Source organism: Pseudorca crassidens, chromosome 1 (genome assembly GCF_039906515.1).
Source record: "Pseudorca crassidens isolate mPseCra1 chromosome 1, mPseCra1.hap1, whole genome shotgun sequence".
Classification (NCBI taxonomy): domain Eukaryota; kingdom Metazoa; phylum Chordata; class Mammalia; order Artiodactyla; family Delphinidae; genus Pseudorca; species Pseudorca crassidens.
In genome coordinates, this window is record NC_090296.1 from 5098893 (window position 1) to 5108025 (window position 9133).

Below are 9133 nucleotides of genomic sequence, written 5' to 3' on the forward strand. Positions count from 1 at the left end.
GTCCCAGCACTCTTGGTTGAAAAGCTTATCCTTTCTCCACTTGAACGGTCTTGGCATCTTTATCAAAAATCAATTGACTGTAAATGTAAGAACTTATCACTGGGCTCTCAGCTCTGTTCCATTGATCCATACATCCATCCTTATGCTGGTTTAACACTGTCTCAATTACTGAAACTTCATAGCAAATTTTGGAATTGGGTAGTGAAAGTCCTTCCACTTTGTTCTTTTTCAAAATTGTTTTTGCTGTTCTGGATTTTTTCATTTCCATATAAACTTTAAGATCTGGTATGAAACAACCTGCTGGGATTTTGATAGGGGTGGTGTTGACTCAATAAATCAATTCAGGGAGAAGAGCCTTCTTAACAATATTGATTCTTCTAATCCGTGAACATGAAATGTCTCCATTTATTTAAATATTCTCTACTTTCCCTCAGCAATGTTTTGTAGTTTTCAGTACACGTCTCATACTTCTTTTATTAAATTTATTCCTAAGTATTTTATGCTTTTGAATGCTACTAAATGGAATTGTTTTCTTAATTTCATTTTCAGATTGTTTATTGCCAATATATAAAAATGCAAATGATTTGTGTATGTTGATCTTGTACCCTATATCTTAGCTGAATTTGTTTACTATAGTAGAGAGTTCTACGTATAAGAACATGTCATATGGAGTAAAGACAGTTTTCCTTCCTCCTTTTGGATCTGGACGTCTTTTATTTCTTTATTATATCTGACTGCACTGTCCAAAACTTCCAGTAGAACCCTGACTAGAAGCGATAAGAGAATCTTTGCCTTATTCCCAATCTTAGGGAGAAAGCATTTATTCTTTCACCGTTGACATGCGACCCTACATATAGGAGTTGGGTAGATGCCCTTTATCAGGTTGATGACGTTTCTGTCTATTCCAAGTTTGTTGGGAGTTTTTGTTTTTATCACGAATGCATGTTGAATTCTGTTAAGCACTTTTTCTGTATCTACTGAGTTGGTCACATGGGTTTTGTTTCTTATCTTATTAATAGAGTGCATTATGTCAATTGATTTGGGAATGTTAATCCAGCCTTGCATTCCTGGGATAAATCTCATTTGGCCATAGTATGTAATTCTTTTTATATGTTGCGGAATTCACTTTGCTAATATTTGGTTGAAGATTGTTGCGTCTATATTCGTGAGGCTTATTGGTCTGTAATTTTATTTTCTTGTGATGTCTTTGTCTGGCTTTGGTACCAGGGTAATACTGACCTCAAGAATGAGTTGAGAAGTGTTCCTCCCTCCTCTGTTTTCTGGAAGAGTTCATAGAATATTAATGCTATTTCTTCTTTAAACGTTTGATAGAATTCACCAGTGAAAGCTGTCTGGGAATTCCTTTGTGGGAAGGATTTTAATTACTAGTATATATTTTTTGCTTATTATAGGCATATTCAGATTTTCTATTTTTTCTGGAGTGAATTTTGGTGATTTGTGTCTTTTTAGGAATTTATCCATTTCCTCAGTTGCCTAACTTGTCAGCATAGAGTGGTTCAGAGTATTCCCCTATAATCCTTTTAAACTCTGTAGGATCAGAGGTCATATCCCAGCTGCAGTAATGATTTTTGTGATCTGTGTATTCTCTCTTTTTTTTCTTGATCAAATTAGCTAAAGGTTTGCCTATTTGGATGGTCTTTTCAAAGAACCAACTTTTGTTTTCATTGATTTTCTCTATGGTTTACTTCTTTTCTACAGTTTTTACTTCCATTCTAATCTTTATCATTTCCTTCTTTCTGCTTGCCTTGGGTTTGGTTTGCTCTCCTTGTTCTAGATTCTTAAGGCAAAACATCAGATCAATGATCTAAGATCTTTCTTTTTCTCTAACACAGGCATTTAAGCTATGCCTTCTCCTTTAAGCGCCCCTTTGGCTGCATCTGATAGATTTTGATACATTGTGATTTTGTTTTCATTCACTTCAAAATACTTTGGATTTCCCAAATTTCCTTCTGTTGTTTTCTAATTTAATTTTGTTGTGACTGGAGAACATTCTTTGTATGAGTTCAGCTTTAAAAAATTTACTAAAATGTGTTATGGCCTATCTTCTAGATACCTATTTTCAAGAATATCCCATGTACAATGCAAAGAATGTGTATTCTATTATTGCTGGGTAGAGATTCTATAGATGTCAGGTTAAGCCAATTTTTAAAAATTTAATTTTATTTATTTATTTGACTGCGTTGGGTCTTTGTTGCTGCGTGCAGGCTTTCTCTAGTTACGGTGAGCCCTGGGGGCTACTCTTCGTTGCGGTGCACAGGCTTCTCATTGCGGTGGCTTTTCTTGTTGCGGAGCATGGGCTCTAGGCACGCAGTCTTCAGTAGTTGTGGCACACAGGCTCAGTAGTTGTGGCTTGCAGGCTCTAGAGTGCTAGCTCAGTAGTTGTGGCACATGGGTTTAGTTGGTCCGTGGCACATGGGATCTTCCCGGACCAGGGATTGAACTTGTGTCCCCTGCACTGGCAGGATGATTCTTAACCACTGCACCACCAGAGAAGTCCCAGGTTAAGCCAATTGATAGTGTAGTTCAAGGCTTCTATATCCTTGCTGATTTTCTGTCTACTTGTCCTATTAATTATTTTAAAAGGGGTATTGAAATTGTCCACTGTAAGTGTGACATTGTCTACTTCTCTTGGCATATATATCAGCTTTTGTTTCATGTATTTTGAAACTCTGTTATGAGGCACATACAACTTTAGGATCATTACATCCTCTTGATTAATTGATCCTTTTATCATTATAAAACATCCCTTCTTTGTCTCTAGTAACTTTTTTTTTTTGTCTTAGAGGTCTATTTTTCTAATAATGTAGCTACTCCAATTCTCTTATGGTTACTGTTTTCTTGGTACAGGCAGACCTCAGTGATATCGCGGGTTTGGTTCCAGACCACCACAATAAAGTGAATGTTACAATAAAGTGAGTCACATGAATTTTTTGGTTTCCCAGTGCATATAAAAATTATGTTTACACTACCCTGTAGTCTGTGAGCATGCAACAGCATTATGTCTTTAAAAATGTACAGGGACTTCCCTGGTGGTCCAGTGGTTGAGACTCCACGCTTCCAGTGAAGGGGGCCCCAGCTCGATTCCTGGTCAGGGAGCTTGATCCCACTTGCCACAACTAAAAAAAGATACTGCACGCTGCAACTGAAGATCCCGCACACGGCAAACAAAGATCCCATGTGTTGCAACTAAGACCCGGCACCGCGAAATAAATAATATTTAAAAAAAGAAAAGATAACTTCTATTTCAAAAAAAAGGACAAAAAATTATTTTTTAAATTCTTTATTGCTGAAAAATACTAACCATCATCTGAGGCTTCAGTGAGTCATAGGAGTAACATCAGGGATCACTGATCACAGATATAATAATAATAATGAAAAAGTTTGAAATATTGTGAGAATTACCAAATTTTGACACAAAGACATGAAGTGAGCAAATGCTGTTAAAAAATGATGCTGATAGACTTTCACAGTTCAGGGTTGCCACAAACTTTCCATTTGTAAAAATCTCAGTATCCGCAAAGTGCGATCAAAGGAAGCGCAATAAAACGAGGTGTGCCTGTATATCTTTTCTCTACTTTTACTTTCAGTCTATTTCTGTCTTTGAATCTGCAGCACATCTACTGTAAAGAGCATAAAATCGGATCCTGGTGGTTGTTGTTTTTTAACAGTCTGACAATCTGTGCTTTGTGAGTCTATTTATACTGAATGTAATGATTACTTTTGTACTGAATGTAATGTATGGTTCAACATACATCTGCTATTTTGCTATTTGTTTTCTATATGTCTCATGCCTTTTTCATTCATCTATTCCTCGGTTATTTCATTCTTTTGTGGTAAATGGATATTTCCTATTGTACTATTGTCATTCATTTTTTAAAACAATATTTTAAAAATTATTTTCCTAGTGATTTTTCTGGGGATAACAATATGCATCTTTTTCTTAATTAATTGATTGATTGATTTTTGGCTGTGTTGGGTCTTTGTTGTGGCACGCAGGCTTTCTCTAGCTGCTGTGGTTGGGGGCTACTCTTTGTTTTGGTGAGCAGCCTTCCCATTGAGGTGGCTTCTCTTGTTGCAGAGCACGGGCTCTAGGTGCACAGGCTTCAGTAGTTGCAGCATGTGGACTCTGTAGTTGTGGCTCACGGGCTTAGTTTCTCTGCAGCATGTGGGATCTTCCCGGACCAGGGATCAAACCCGTGTCCCCTGCATTGGCAGTCAGATTCTTAACCACTGCACCACCAGGGAAGTCCTACAATATGCATCTTAACTTAAAACAATTTATTTAGGATTAATACTAACTAAATTCCAATGGGATATAGAAATTTGGCTCCAATGTATCTCCCTTCCCTTCCCTTTCCTTTGTGCTAATATTGTCATACAAACAAACAACTTTGTATTAGCCCAACAATACAGTTTTATAATTATCATTGTATGCAGTTGTGTTCTACATCAATTAAGAGAAGAAAAGATTTAAAATATATTGATCAGGGCTTCCCTGGTGGCGCAGTGGTTGGGAGTCTGCCTGCCGATGCAGGGGACATGGGTTCGTGCCCCGGTCCGGGAAGATCCCACGTGCCGCGGAGCGGCTGGACCCGTGAGCCATGGCCGCTGAGCCTGCGTGGCCGGAGCCTGTGCTCTGCAGCGGGAGAGGCCACAACGGTGAGAGACCCGCGTAATGCAAAATATTAAAACATAAAAAATAAAAAATAAATAAAATAAAATATATTGATAATTTTTTTTAGATTCTGCATATAAGTGATATCATATGATATTTCTCTTTCTCTGTCTGACTTCATTCAGTATGACAATCTCTATGTCGATCCATGTTGCAGCAAATGGCATTATTTCATTCTTTTTAATGGCTGAGTAATATTCCATTGTGTATATGTACCACATCTTTTTTTTTAACATCTTTATTGGAGTTTAATTACTTTACAGTGGTATGTTAGTTTCTGCTTTATAACAAAGTGAATCAGCTATACATATACATATATCCCCATATCTCCTCCCTCTTGCATCTCCCTCCCACCCTCCCTATCCCACCCCTCTAGGTGGTCACAAAGCACCGAGCTGATCTCCCTGATGTACCACATCTTCTTTATCCATTCATCTGTTGATGGACATTTAGGTTGCTTCCATGTCTTGGCTATTGTAAACAGTGCTGCAATGAACTTTGGGGTGCATGTATCCTTTCAGACCATGTTTTTCTCTGGGTATATGTCCAGGAGTGGGATTGCAGGTTCATATGGTAGCTCTATTTTTAGTTCTCAAGGAACCTCCATACTGTTCTCCGTAGTGGCTACTCCAATTTACATTCCCACCAACAGTGCAAGAGTGTTGCCTTCTCTCCACACCCTCTCCAGCATTTACTGTTTGAGGATTTTTTTTTTTTTTTTTTTTTTTTTTTTTTGGCGGTACGCAGGCCTCTCACTGCTGTGTCTTCTCCCATTGCGGAGCACAGGCTCCAGACGCGCAGGCTCAGCAGCCATGGCTCACGGGCCCAGCCGCTCCGCGGCGTGTGGGATCTTCCCGGACCGGGGCACGAACCCGCGTCCCCTGCATTGGCAGGTGGACTCTCAACCACTGCGCCACCAGGGAAGACCATGTTTGAGGATTTTTTGATGTTGGCCATTCTGACTGGTGTGAGGTGATATCTCATTGTAGCTTTGATATGCATTTCTCGACACACTTATGATTACCGGGGGGAAGGGTGGGGGGGGGGAGGGATAGTTAGGGAGTTTGGGATTGACGTGTACACACTGTTATATTTAAAATGGATAATCAACAAGGACCTACTGTCTAGCACAGGGAACTCTGCTCAATATTCTGTAACAACCTAACTGGAAAAAGAATTTGAAAAAGAATAGATACATGTATATGTATAACTGAATCACTTTGTGGTACACCTGAAACAAACACAGCATTGTTAAACAACTATACTCCAATATAAAGTAAAAAGTTAAAAAAATACATCGGGGCTTCCCTGGTGGTGCAGTGGTTGAGAGTCCGCCTGCCGATGCAGGGGACGCGGGTTCGTGCCCCGGTCCGGGAAGATCCCACATGCCGCGGAGCGGCTGGGCCCGTGAGCCATGGCCAATGAGCCTGCGCGTCCGGAGCCTGTGCTCCACAACGGGAGAGGCCACAACAGTGAGAGGCCCGCGTACCGCCAAAAAAACAAAACAAGACAAAACAAATACATTGATCATATTTTTTATTTATTTATTTTTGGCTGCACTGGGTCTTGCTGCACGCAGCCTTTCTCTAGTTGCAGCAAGTGGGGGCTACTCTTCGTGGCAGTGCATGGGCTTCTCATTGTGGCCATGGCTTCTCTTGTTGTGGAGCATGAGCTCTAGGTGTGCAGGCTTCAGTAGTTGTGGCATGAGGGCTCAGTAGTTGTGGCTCTCGGGCTCTAGAGCGCAGGCTCAGTAGTTGTGGCGAACGGGCTTAGTAATTCCACGGGAAGTGGGATCTTCCCAGACCAGGGCTGGAACCCGTGCCCCCTGCGTTGGCAGGCGGATTCTTAACCACTGCACCACCAGGGAAGTCCCGATCATATCTTATATATTTACCTACATAATCACCTTTATGGGTGCTCTTTATTTCTTCATGTAGGTTCACGTTACCATCTGGTATCATTTCTTCTTAGCCTGAAGAACATCTTTCAGTATTTTTTATACAGTAGGTCTGCTAGCAATGAATTCTTTCAGCCTTTGCTTATCTGGGTGTGTCTTTATTTTGCTTCATGTTTGAAAGATAATTTTTCTAGATGTAGAAAACTCAACTGTGTTTTCTTTTAGCACTTTGACGATGTCATCTTACTGCCTTCTGGTTTCCATTATTTCTAAAGATAATCCGATTGTGGTTTTCTTGTACACGATGAGTCATTTTACTGCTGGTGCTTTCAAGATTTTCTCTTTGATGACATATATGATAGTCATAACCTTTGACTATGGTACGTGTAGGTGTGAATTTTTTTTGGTTTATCCTCTGACATTTGTTGAGTTTATTGCAGGCATATACTGATGGGTTTTTTAAAACCAAATTTGGGGAAATTTTCAGCTCTTATTTCTTCAGAGAAAATTTATTTGCCATTCACTGATGGTCACACAAGATCTTGAAGCTCTGTTCACAGTACACATTCTTTTTTCCTTCTGTTCTTTAGTTTCTATTGCTTTATCTTCAAGTTTGCTGGGTCTTTCTTTTTCCAGTTCAAATCTGCCCTTGAGCACCTCCAATGAATTTTTCATTTCAGTTATACTTTTCAACTCCAGAATTTCTATCTGGTTCTTTTTTTTTAATTTATTTAATTAATTTATTTTATTTTTGGCTGTGTTGGGTCTTTGTTGCCACACGCGGGCTTTCTCTAGTTGCGGCGAGTGCGGGCTACTCTTGGTTACGGTGCACGGGCTTCTCATTGCGGTGGCTTCTCTTGGCGGAGCACAGGCTCTAGGTGCACAGGCTTCAGCAGTTGTGGCGCGCGGGTTCTAGAGCACAGGCTCAGTAGTTGTGGTGCACGGGCGTAGTTGCTCCGCGGCATGTGGGATCTTCCCGGACCAGGGCTAGAACCCGTGTCCCCTGGGTCGGCAGGCAGATTCTCAACCACTGCGCCACCAGAGAAGTGCCCAGCATACAAAGATATGACATTAATCTTGACTATATTCCCCGGGCTGTGCATTTCATCCCCGTGACTCATTTATTTTGTAACTGAAAGTTTGTACCTGTTTATTTCCCTCACCTATTTCATTCATCCTCTGCCCCTCCTCCCCTCTAGCAACCACCTGTCTCTTCTCTGTATTTGTGACTCTATTTCTGTTTTGTTTGTTCGTTTGTTTTTTAGATTCCAATTATAAATGATATCATACAGCACTTGTCTTTTTCTGTCTTATTTCACTAGGCATAATACCCTCTAGATCCACCCATGTCATCACAAAAAAACAAGATTTCATTCTTTTTTTTTATAGCTGAGTAATCCATTCATCTGTCGACAGGCACTTAGGCTGCTTCCATATCTTAGCTATTGTGAATAATACTGCAATGAACATTGGGGTGCATATACCTTTTCTAATTAGTGTTTTCGTTTTCTTTGGGAAAATAACCAGAAGTGGAATTTCTGGAGCCTATGGTAGTTCTATTTTGTTTTTTAATTTTATTGAAATATAGTTGATTTACAATGTTGTGTTAGTTTCAGGTGTGCAGCAAAGTGATTCAGTTATACATATACATCTATTCTCTTTTAGATTCTTTTCCATTACAGCTTATTACAAGATATTGAGTATAGTTCTCTGTGCTATACAGTAGGTCCTTGTTGGTTAGCTGTGGTTCTATTTTTAGTTTTTTGAGGAACCTCCCTACTGTTCTCCATAGTGGCGGCACCAATTTACATTCCCACCAACAGGGTACGAGAGTTCTCTTTTCTCCACATCCTTGCCAAACTTGTTATTTGTTGGCTTTTTAATAATAGCCATTCTGACAGGTGTGAGGTGATATCTCATTACGGTTTTCATTTGCATTTCCCTGGTGATTAGAGATGTTGAACATCTTTTCATGTGCCTGTTGTCCATCCGTATGTCTTCTTTGGAAAAATGTCTATTCAGGTCCTCTGCCTAATTTTTAATCAGCTTGGTTGTTATTTTATGTTGAGTTGTATGAATTCTTTGTGTGTTTTTGCTATTAACCCCTTATTGGATATATCATTTGCAAAGATCTCTTCACATTCAGTAGGTTGCCTTTTTGTTTTGTTGATAGTTTCCTTCACTGTGTAATTCTTTAAGAACCAGTTTCCTTTAGATCTTTGAACATATTCATAATAGCTGGTTTTAGGTTTTTGCCTACAAGTCCAACACCTAGGCTCCCTCAGAGACAACTTCTACCAACTGCTTCTTTCCTGTGTGTGACTGCGTATTTCTCTCTGTATGTTTCACAATTTTTGTTAGAAACTAGACATTTTGGATAATTTATTATAAGAAAGCTGGATCCTGACTTGCCTCCCCCAGGGGTTGTTGCTGAATTTATTTGTTTATTTAGTGACTAGCCTGGATGAATTATTTAGAGACTCTCTCCCCTCCAGTGTATAAACACTAATATCTATGCTTTTCAAAAAAGAAAAATGTTC